This window comes from Egretta garzetta, unplaced genomic scaffold (assembly GCF_000687185.1).
Source record: "Egretta garzetta isolate BGI_Z169 unplaced genomic scaffold, ASM68718v1 scaffold15, whole genome shotgun sequence".
Taxonomy (NCBI): domain Eukaryota; kingdom Metazoa; phylum Chordata; class Aves; order Pelecaniformes; family Ardeidae; genus Egretta; species Egretta garzetta.
Window position 1 is genome coordinate 2,532,277 of NW_009259798.1, and position 10,722 is coordinate 2,542,998.

Consider the following 10,722-nt stretch of genomic DNA (forward strand, 5'->3'; position numbering starts at 1 on the left):
GAGCACACTCAAGATGAACCTCTCCATAATCTTCCCCGGTACTGAGGTCAGGCTGACTGGTCTGTAGTTCCCCAGATCCTCCTTCCGGCCCTTCTTGAAGATAGGCGTCACATTTGCCAACCTCCAGTCATCTGGGACCTCCCCTGTTACCCAGGAATGCTGATAAATGACAGAGAGTGGCTTTTTTCCGTTCCCCTCCCCTCCCTTCTTCATCACCATCCCCATCTTCCAGCCTGGGAGGCTGGGTACCCTGGGGATAACTCGTCAGGCCATTAAAGACCGAGGCAAAGAAGGCGTTGAGTATCTCAGCCTTTTCCTCGTCTTTAGTGGCAATGTTCCCCCTTGCATCCACTAGAGGATGGAGGTTCTCCCTGGCTCTCTTTTTGCTGTTAACATATTTATAAAAACTTTTCTTATTATCCCTTACAGCAGTGGCCAGGTTAAATTCCAGCTGGGCTTTTGCCTTTCTAATTTCCTCTCTGCATAACCTGACAAGATCCCTGTACTCTTCTTGGGTTGCCTGCCCCTTCTTCCAGAGCTGGTAAGCTCTCCTTTTTTTCCTTAGTCACAGTAGTAGACCTCTGTCCAGCCAGGCCAGTCGTCTTCCCCACAACTGCACTAGGAACTGGTTTGTCTTCAAACATCTGAAAGAGAGAGAGGAGAGAAAGCAGATCGAGCCTTTCCTCATCCCTGTGTTGTCCAGAGCTTCTTCAACTGCACTAGGAACTGGTTTGTCTTCAAACATCTGAAAGAGAGAGAGGAGAGAAAGCAGATCGAGCCTTTCCTCATCCCTGTGTTGTCCAGAGCTTCTTCCAAAAACTGCACAGGTCACTCGAAGGCTACATATGTACTGGTGATTGCATAAAGCTGAAAAGTCACTACGCTTGCCTTGCTCAGAGACACACCAAGCAGCCTCAGCTCTTGCCATGGGTCACAAACACTATATTGAGTGGCACATGTCCAGTATCTGTCAGGCTCAACCTTCTGTTCCCGTAAGAACATTTCATTTATGAAGCACGGGGATTTTGTTTTTCAGCATGAAAGCGTACAGAGCTCCACGTTTCCTAACCTCCAGGTGGCACTCACCCCACACCAAGTAATCCACTGAAAAGGACACTAAGCTATAGCAAAGCAGTGTTACACAATTCCTTTTTAATTCCAAGGGACATCAAATAATTCCAGATTCTTGACTCTGTCTGCTGTGTGTGAATCCAGAGAATCCCTCTCCTGGAGGGTTCCCACAAACAGGAAGGTACGGGAAGCAGGATGGTCGGAGCAGCGCACGATTTCATCCTTCCACTTCACTTAGCACTGGCACTGTTTCAGCTGAAGCACTTCTCCCAGTTTTGGACAAAACCTTCCATGTCTTACCCTGAAGATGTGGGCCACTAAGCAGAGTCTAGAGAAGTAATGATGGTAACTGGAGTACGGGAAGATATGGCTTATGAGGAAAGGTTAAAAAGACTGTTGACATTTAACCTGAAGAACTAAAATCAGTCTGGGAAGAGGATAAGTCTTTACATACATGTAGAGCTCTGGAATGAGAGAAGGAATCATTTGTACTTCACATGATCGGCAGGCAATAGCAGAAATAACAGGCTTAAATGATAGCAAGGAAGAATCATGTTAACTTCTGGAGAAGCTAGTGGTAAGGCTAATATAGCACTGCAATAGATTCCCTGAGGAATCTCCACCTTTGAAGGTTAAACACACACATCCATCAAGAATGGCGTATTTAATAGCATTTGTCTTTTAGTGTATAAATTGAATGATAATCTGAAGAGCTTTTCACCAATTCTCAGATCTACACCAGAGTTGCTTGGATCAAAACACACTTTGCAAACATGACTTTTCAAACACTTTCAAAATTAAAGAAAATATCCTATTTCAGTTACACCAGGTTTAAATAGACTGCACCGCTAAAATACAGATTCATCACCTATTTTTTTTGAGAAAAAATGTATTTCTAATTCTTCTAACTACGCATATAGAAAACACTTTTAACAAAGTCCAACGTGCCTCTTTCAACCACACGCATCTGAGAGTGTGACTGACTGCCCTCCTGACAGCCACGTAAGAACCCATCTCAAAGAGCACAATCATGTCCTCATGTCACGTGTATGAATGGTGATAACTAACTTTTCTTTCAACAATTTCAGGAAGCCTTTAGTAGTGAAGTGTAGTCCTGGGTGTGTCCTTAATCAGGTAAAGCACCCACTGAGATGCCAGGAGGTTCCTGCAGTGGGTACTGGCGGTGATTACACGTATACAGCCCAGCAAGACCCTCACGCACCCCTGCACTCCTCCTCAGATGTACTTCTTTGCACGGCTCACTGCAGTCCAAGAGATTGCAACAGGAAAGTCCGCAGGTATACCTGAAGTGGAGCCAAAATATGTAAGGGTTTTGGCTTAATCATCAAAGCGTGCAACCTTGGAAAATGTAGCTCTGTGCCTTGTTGCAAGATCACAGCAACCCACAGCTGTACTACATCTTCTGATGTGGGATTAAGTTAATACCTTGACTTTCTGATTAAGCCCACTGAAATGCTGCTAAAATACTAGTGGGCAACAACTGGATAGGAGTAGCTCTGTTCACCCCCAAAACTCCATTCCTACTCCTTGTTAAAATCAACAGCATCTCTTAAGCACGTAACACCTTACTATCTCTAAGGGTAAAGAGTTTAGAGAACAAGTCTCCCATGTGGAACAGATCTGATAATCCATGCGATACGGGAACGTTGTGTAGAGCTGGACACCTTGTTTTGTTCAATTATTACACCTTCCTTGGAAATGCAGATTATTTTGTGCTACTGCAGTTAGGCCTCCTCTGGTACCCAGCTTAATGTTTCTGAAGTTAGTTCAGATCTACCATGTACGGCAACCTCCAGAAAAGACCTTCTGGGAATATCCAAGGTCCAAATCAAAACTGCCTTAGGATCTGTGAGTAGAAGGCAGCAAACAGGTATTCTCTAAACACCATTTTCATCCCAAGTTTAACAATCATTTTGCTTCTACCATAATTAACTTTGACAACTAATCCTTATTTACATAAGCAGATGCTCTTAGAAAGATTGGATAAGATAATAATAGCATTGAAATCTGTAAATAATCACTGGAAATTCCATTTATTAAAGAGATTATATAGACATTAAACTGTGTTGTAAGCTGCTTGTAGAGTTCTTATGAGGTATCACTTGTGCTTCAGTTTTTATAAGCTTTTTTCCCTTTTGCTGCAAGATCTCAAACAAGAGATTATACATGTTTAGACAATTCATTTTCTGTATTTCTTTCAGTTAAAGAGCATGAGTGAGCAGCTGTATTAATTTAATTCTTCACTTAGATATACTGCTTTCTCTGGTGGACTTTTGAGGATTGTTAGTATTAATTGCACTTGGTGCATAGATCTTTCCAGTGCCTCCACATGTTTTGTGTTCTCATTTCTTGTTCTGCGTATAGTAAAAAAGTGTGAAAAAATATATTTTCTAACAAAGCATAACATATGTAAGCTCACATAAATCTGTATTTCTCATACTTTTAGAATACTCTTTGCATACAGTTCCCAGGTGGCATCTTAACTATAAAGTTTTGTTTTGTAAGAGCGGTGATGACTGTAAATCCAATTGTGTTTCTTAGAAACTGTATTTAAAACTGTTTCTTGACCTTTAAATTATTCTAAAGTAAACAAAATAACAAAATGGGTTTTCCTTCAAAGAAGGCCTCATCATGCTGTGACGATTACTGCACGAACAGCAAGATTCTTAGAATAGGGAAGGGAGAGTTATGTATGAACATTAGATGGACAATACTGTCAGTCCAGGCATCACACTTGTATGTATTATGTACATACACATTCACATTGTTTGCCTTCTATAAAGAACATTCCATAGAACAAAATTTCTGAAGTTCACCTTAAAGCAGACAGTAGTTTTCTAAAGAGGAGTATTTTCTGGTTTGTTGGGTTTAAAAATCAACAATAATTTGTTAGGGCCTCAAACTGCTTTTCCTAAATCCTGCCCAGACAGAAACCAATAAACCTTTCCTGAAGTAGGATGTCTCTCTCAAATTAAAACTCTACTTGCTACTCTGAATCCACGTCAGGTATGCTTTTCCCTCTTCAGAAAACTTCAAAACTGTTTACTTGGATAAATTCCTTGAAACACAGATGCTTCCCCAAGAAACTCAGAAGTTCTGCCAAAGGCTGAAGAGGTGCTTGCACAGCTCTGTCAATCAGCTCTGCCCACTGCCCTCTTCTGTCACAGGGCACAGATGCCATAGACTGACTTCAGCTTGTAAGCTTCTCAAAGCCTCTCTCAGAAGCTGTATGTATCCACAAAACCACCATGACTTAGAAATGGAATTTCCAAGTATCTGGGGCTACAGCCTGCCCTCAGCACAAGACCTTTGTGCCAGGTTAATGGAGCAAAACCACCACAAATGTCTCTTAACTGGCTCTTAACCTGAGGAATGCCAAGAGGAAACTCTCAGTTGGCATATGCTGATTGATAAATTGCATTAAGAAGTAATCTGCAAATATACAGGCACAATAGATATAAAAATTATGAGATTTGGGTTCACTCTATGACTTTGACCTGATCACTTCAAACTCTGTATCTGTTTTCCCCATTTATTAGTGACCAATTATCATAACTGGATATACTTTCTTTTATCTGTGAGTTAACAAACGTATTCATGCAGTAACTTATTTCAACTATAGGTATTGCTGCAAAAGAGAGACAAACCAACCCAACGCTGTAGCACAGAACCATCTGCAGCTATCATGATGCCTATTGGCAGTTACATGATTCTCTCTCCTAAAAGCCACAGGGATTGAAAACACAATGTTTATATAAACTCTTCTACAGCAGAACTTAACAGAATGCTAACACATTGCTAGCACTGTATTACCATAGGGCTACTCAATTGCTCTTCACTGAAAAACATAAAAGCCACAGGGCAAAACCAGCGCATGGTGGTGTTTCAGATCTGGTGAGCTGACCATCTCCTTTGCTGGAACAAGCATGATTACACCGGGCTGCCATAACGTACCCACACTCTCAACTCTTACTGGAGTCTCTTATTTGAGTAATTCAGACGTAAGCACGGATCTAGAACAAGGCCTTTCCAGATCCAAATGCTACAGCTCAACCCCCTCCCTAGGCTACAAGCTCAGTGTAGTTTTTCTACCTAAAAGGGACAGTCCAAATTTAGTATGGAAATCAATTTAAGGAGTTCCAGTACAAACCAGTTAAGATTCCCCCCCTCTTTTCTTCCTCCCAGTTCTTTGGCTTTGTTAGTTTTAGGTGAGGTTTTTAAGTGCGTATCTGGAGGGGGCAGTTTTGGTATTCTAGGCTCTTTCGGTACTACTTTTTTGTTAACCATATTATTTTAGATAACATGCCAGCATTACCCAGAATGGCCTTCAGGCCTTCAGTTAACTGAATAAACCATTTCACAGAGAAAACACTGAGTCAACAGGGTTTGGGGTTTTTTTTGCTTACAGTACTGTCATTCAATTTGTGATGCTTTTATTCAGCCTAGCATCAAGTAAACCTTATATAAATACAGCCATGTTTTCAGTTTGCCACAAATATATATAACATACTGGACACAAAACCAATGAACTACATGCAACCTCCAATGTTTCTTTTATACTTCTATCACGCACACTTGCACAACATGACCTTACACAGGGATCCACTGTACTTCTTGGTTAAGAGAAGGTTCTTCAAATCAGAGTTGAAACAACGTCATTCTGCCACCAAGGAGTCTCTCAGCCCAGAGATAACCTCCCTCCTTGCGGTAAGCTTTTGTGACAACTCTGCATCAGTCTTACTACACAAGTCAAGAGTAAAACTCCCAGTCCTTGGGCACTACAATGTGTTTGGCAAATACAGGCAACTAGGAAGAGTAGCTAGAATCACAGTCCCATGTTTTCTTTTAAATCTTGGTCATTTTTATCTCGGTTTTACCTTGATGCCTCCAGTGGCAGAATGGGTCCTCAAATATACAGCTTGCATAAGGAATAAAGTACATGAAATCACAGCTATATTGGCCAGAAGGGACCTCTGGAGGCATCTAGGCCAATCCCTTGCTCAAAGCAAGGCCAGTGTTGATGTTACATCAGGTTGCTCAGGACCTGGTACTGCCAAGTTGTGAAAACTGGAGATTCCAGAGCCTCTCTGGGCCCCTGTTCCAGTACTCCAGGTGCGGTCTCATGAGTGCCAAATATAGAGGAAAGATCACTTCCATAAACCTCCAGACCACAATGCTGACTCACATTCAACTTGCTGTGCCTTAGGACCCCCATGTCCCTTTCCTTCAAAGAGCTTTTGAGCCTGTTGGCTCCCAGACTTTACTGATGCATGGGGTTACTCTGTCACAGGCTCCAAGCTTTAATTTTTACTAAACTTACTCAGTTTTCTGTCAGCCCATCTTTTCAGCCTGCCAAGATCCCTCCAAGTAGCAGTTCAACTGCCCAGTGTGTTGAAGGCTGCCTGCAGACCTGCTGAGAACACACTCCACCCCTTGGCCAGGTTGTTAATACGAAACTTAAAACGGTGTTGGCCCCAGTACCAGCCCCTGAGAAACACCACCCACAATGTGGCCACCCACTGGATGTCAGTCTGCTAACCACTACCCTCTGAGCCCAGCTGCTCAAGTTTTCCACCAACCTTGTGGTCTTCCCATCTGGCCTGTATCTCCCCACTTTCACTATGGGGATGCTAAGTGAGACTGTGTCAAAGGCCTTGCTAAAGTCAAGGTAAATGACATCCACTGCTCTCTCAAAGAAAGAAATTAGGCTTATTGAGGTATAAAATTTGCCCTTGGTAAATCCAAACTGGCTGTTCCCAATCACCACCTTGTCTTTCACACACCTGGAAACAGCCAGAAGAGGGCATTATGGAGGATTTGCTCCAGAATTTTCCTGGAAACAAGTTAGGTTGACCAGCCTGTCATGCTCTGGACCTTCCTTCCTGGAAGAAGATCGGACATTTGCCTTCTTCCAGTCATCTGGAAATCTCCTCTGATAACCACAACCTGCCAAAGACAAAAAACAGTCAGTGGCCTTGCAATAATGTCGACCAGCTCCTTCAGCACCCTGATGCATCCCATCTGGTCCCGTGGAACAGTCTGTCCAGTTTGCTTCTGCAGTCCCCAACTCTGTCTTCCTCCATTATGGTTAGTATTTTCACTCCGTCTGACTGTGACACTAGGCTCAAGGAACCCGAGAGGCCCGTGAGCAGACCTTGCTAGTAAGAACTGAGATGAAAAAGGCACTGAGCACCTTGGCTTTTTCCATGCCGTTCTTAAGTACATCCCCTACCTTTTCAAAGAGTGTGCCCACATTTTCCTTCATCTTTCATTGCTAAAGTAATTACAGACACTTTCCTTGGTGTTGTTCATATCCTTTGCCAATTTCAACTCCAACTGAGCTGTAGTCTCTGAACTCCATCCCCGCATGCCTGGGCAATCCTTTTGTATTGCCTAGATACCTCATCCCTGTTTCCGCCTTCCAAACCCTTCCTTTTGGTGTTTGAGTTCAGGCAAGCGTTGCCTATTCAGCCAACTTGCTCCCCTGCCATGCCGTTCCTCTGCCACGCCTGCTCACATTTCAGCTCACTGGAGAGACTGGTTTTGTGCTATCAGCATGGTGTCTTTGAATATCAACTCCCTCTTCCAGGCTCCATCATCCTCCATAGTAATTTCCCAAAGGATACTGACAGGCAGGTTAGTCAAACAAGCCCAATTCTGTTCATCTGAAGCCCAGAATCTTTATTCTGCTACTTGCCTTCCTTAATTCTCTTGGGATCTTAACTCTAAGGTCCTGGAGTCACTGCTGCCAAGGCTGCCCTTGACCTGTACACTGACTACTAGTACCTCCTTGTTTCTGAGTAACAAATCCAGCATCTGGGTCAAAAAAAAAAAAAAAAAAAGTTCTTGATGTCCCAGAAAAATTGGTTGGACTGCTTTTACCTCTCCGGGTGGCTCATCCAGATGTCAGAGCAATTTTACATTCCCAAAGCAGCCTGGGCCTATGATCTGAACTTTCTTCTAGTTATTTAAGGCTTCACCTGCTTCCTCTTTCTGATCAGGCAGTTTATAGCAGGTGCCCCCGCAATGTACCCCACGCTGGTCTCCCCACCGATCCCAACCCCTCGGATCTCAGTTGGCTCATTCCAAAGAGGAGGAAAGCTCCAGGCAAAGAGACGCTTGTTTGTGTAGAACACAACTTCCGTTCATTTCCACACCTGCTTTTCCAGAAGAGCTTGTGTCCTTCCATCACACCACTCGTCACGAGCTGTGCCACCCTGTCCCTGCGATCCCAGCGCTGCAGCTGTGCCGATACATCCAATTCCTCTGGTTTCTTTCCCGGGCTGTGTGCGTTCCCACAGTGGCATGTCCCCTTCCCACTGCAAGCGAGCGAGCCTCCTGCAGCCTGCCATCCCTGGCCAGCTCTGTCCACCCCCAGCCTTCCTCCACACCCCTCCTGGAGGTCATGGCCATCCCCACAGGTTCCCCAGTTGTGGAACTCCCTTTATTTTAACCCGCAGCTTAAAACACCAATTATCTATAAAATGAACTACTCCCTGCTACCACAGCAGGCTGTGGAAGTAACAAGCAAGAGAGCACTCTGCATTCCTTGCAAACCCACAAAATTCAAGGCATTATTTTGCTTAAAAACTCAGCTATGATAAGCCAACATCATTACTGGAAAAAAATTCTGGTTTGGCTTTTTGTCTTTGGTTATTACAGAAAGATTATTTTCGCTCTCTGGGGTTTTTTTAATAGGAATCGATGTTTGCATTCCTATCTGAGGTGCAGCAGTGTTAAACCTCTGCCCATCTGCTGCGAGACAGGCAATCTGCACTGTAGATTTGAATGTAATTAATTTCTTCACTGAATTGTAATTTAAAGTCTCTCTGCATTCTGCTGCAACTTACCAAGAGAGTCTGAAATTTGATATAAAACTAAATAACTTAAACAGAATAGGAATAATTTATTATACCCTTCATCATTTTTTTTGTCATACCCTTGAACAGGGCTGCCCAGCACCGTGACGTCTGTTCTCTCCCCAAGCTGCTACTCAAGTGGCCAGTGAACAGACGTAGAGCAACACCATCACACAGACAGGACAGGGGAAGGACAGTCAATCATTTTGCTTAACTGACTGCTTGTGATGCTAAGCAGGATGTATTTTTTAAAAAGCTGAAATGCTGACTAAAGGTAAACATTTCATGTCTTTTTTTAAATATAAAAATAATTGAATAAAAATATGCTCATGGACCTGCCTAATAGTTTGAAGTCAGTTCAGCTTCTTGACTACTGTAGCTCTTATCATTGGTATTTTTACAGCATTTTACTGGATCAGAATCCACACAGTAAGGCAGATACACAACTTCTACCTTAAATATTTCTCTTATTATTCTCAGATAATCTGCAATGAGACACATTTACACCTCAGACCTAATTTTAAATGGGGTAACTTCATCTTGTGTGATGGGTTACTCAACTCCTTTAAGTACACAATACTCCCACAAGGCTGAGAGCTCAGTTTATCAAGAAAATCATGGATCCGTTGTTATTTTAAGGTAACTTCAAATTTTCTTTTCTTCTTTCAGAGTTTATTGCCCTTGAAAAGCTTGATTAATTTGAATTATATTAACAGAAACAGTTTTAAAATTAACATTCTGTTGGGGGGGCATTTATTTCAATCAGAGTTTTGAGATTTTATGTCCTCCTACGTACCTGCTGTTTTTTTTTTTTAATGACTGAATTACAGAGGACAATATGATTTACAAATTAAGCATTAGTAGTATTGTTTTAAAATACCACTAAAAGTATGTGGAATGAATGCAATAAACCTGTCAAATCATATTGTCAACACAAGAGAAAACAATTTGTGAGAAATGCAGAAGAGCTGAAACTGTATGAAGAACTATTAGTCATTCAGAAATACAACTTCCATTAATATGAAAAAGAAGAAACTTTATGCCTGCATACAAACCCTCATGTTAAAGCAAGTAGGCCGTAAGTTAAAGTCTGAATTAATGGTAGGGATTTGACATTGTGAGTGGTCTTGGCCATATGCAGGAAGAGTGAGCCAAGATTCTGTATGTGTGATCAGTACAAATGTCTATTCCTTGGGTAATTGCTCTTACTTAGTTCTGACAAGCTAGTAAGTACAAAAGCTTTAAAAACTGTGCTTTACTATTTTTGTGTGTAACTGTGGATGGTGGGTAGGTGTGTGTTCCAGGGAAGTTGCTCCATCTCTGATCATCTGCCAAGCCCAGCATTCAGGAACTTTTAATTTTGCTGAACTTTCTTTCTGCACAAGCAAAAGTGATGCTGGTAAAACTACGCCATCCCTGCTGCAGGAATTAGCACCACAGCGATCCGGACAGCACGACCCGAAAACCACAGGAGCGCTGGAAACTCCACTTTGGGGGTGAAAACTGAAATCCAGCCTACAGCTCCAAAGCAAGAGCTGGCTTACGCTCCTCCTAAGTGACCACCACCCATGGCTAACCTTTTGCACCAACACAGCATCCGATGCTTACAGTTTTGTGGATTTCGCTTAAGGCAACAACAGAGTAATTTCAGGACCAATGCTCTCAACCTGGAGCTTGTTCCTCGGACAGGAGGAGGGTTTGCCCTGGGTAGGCCTCGACCAGCGGCACGGCGACGACCCGGGAGCCCCCCGCCCCGCTCCCCCCGTCACCG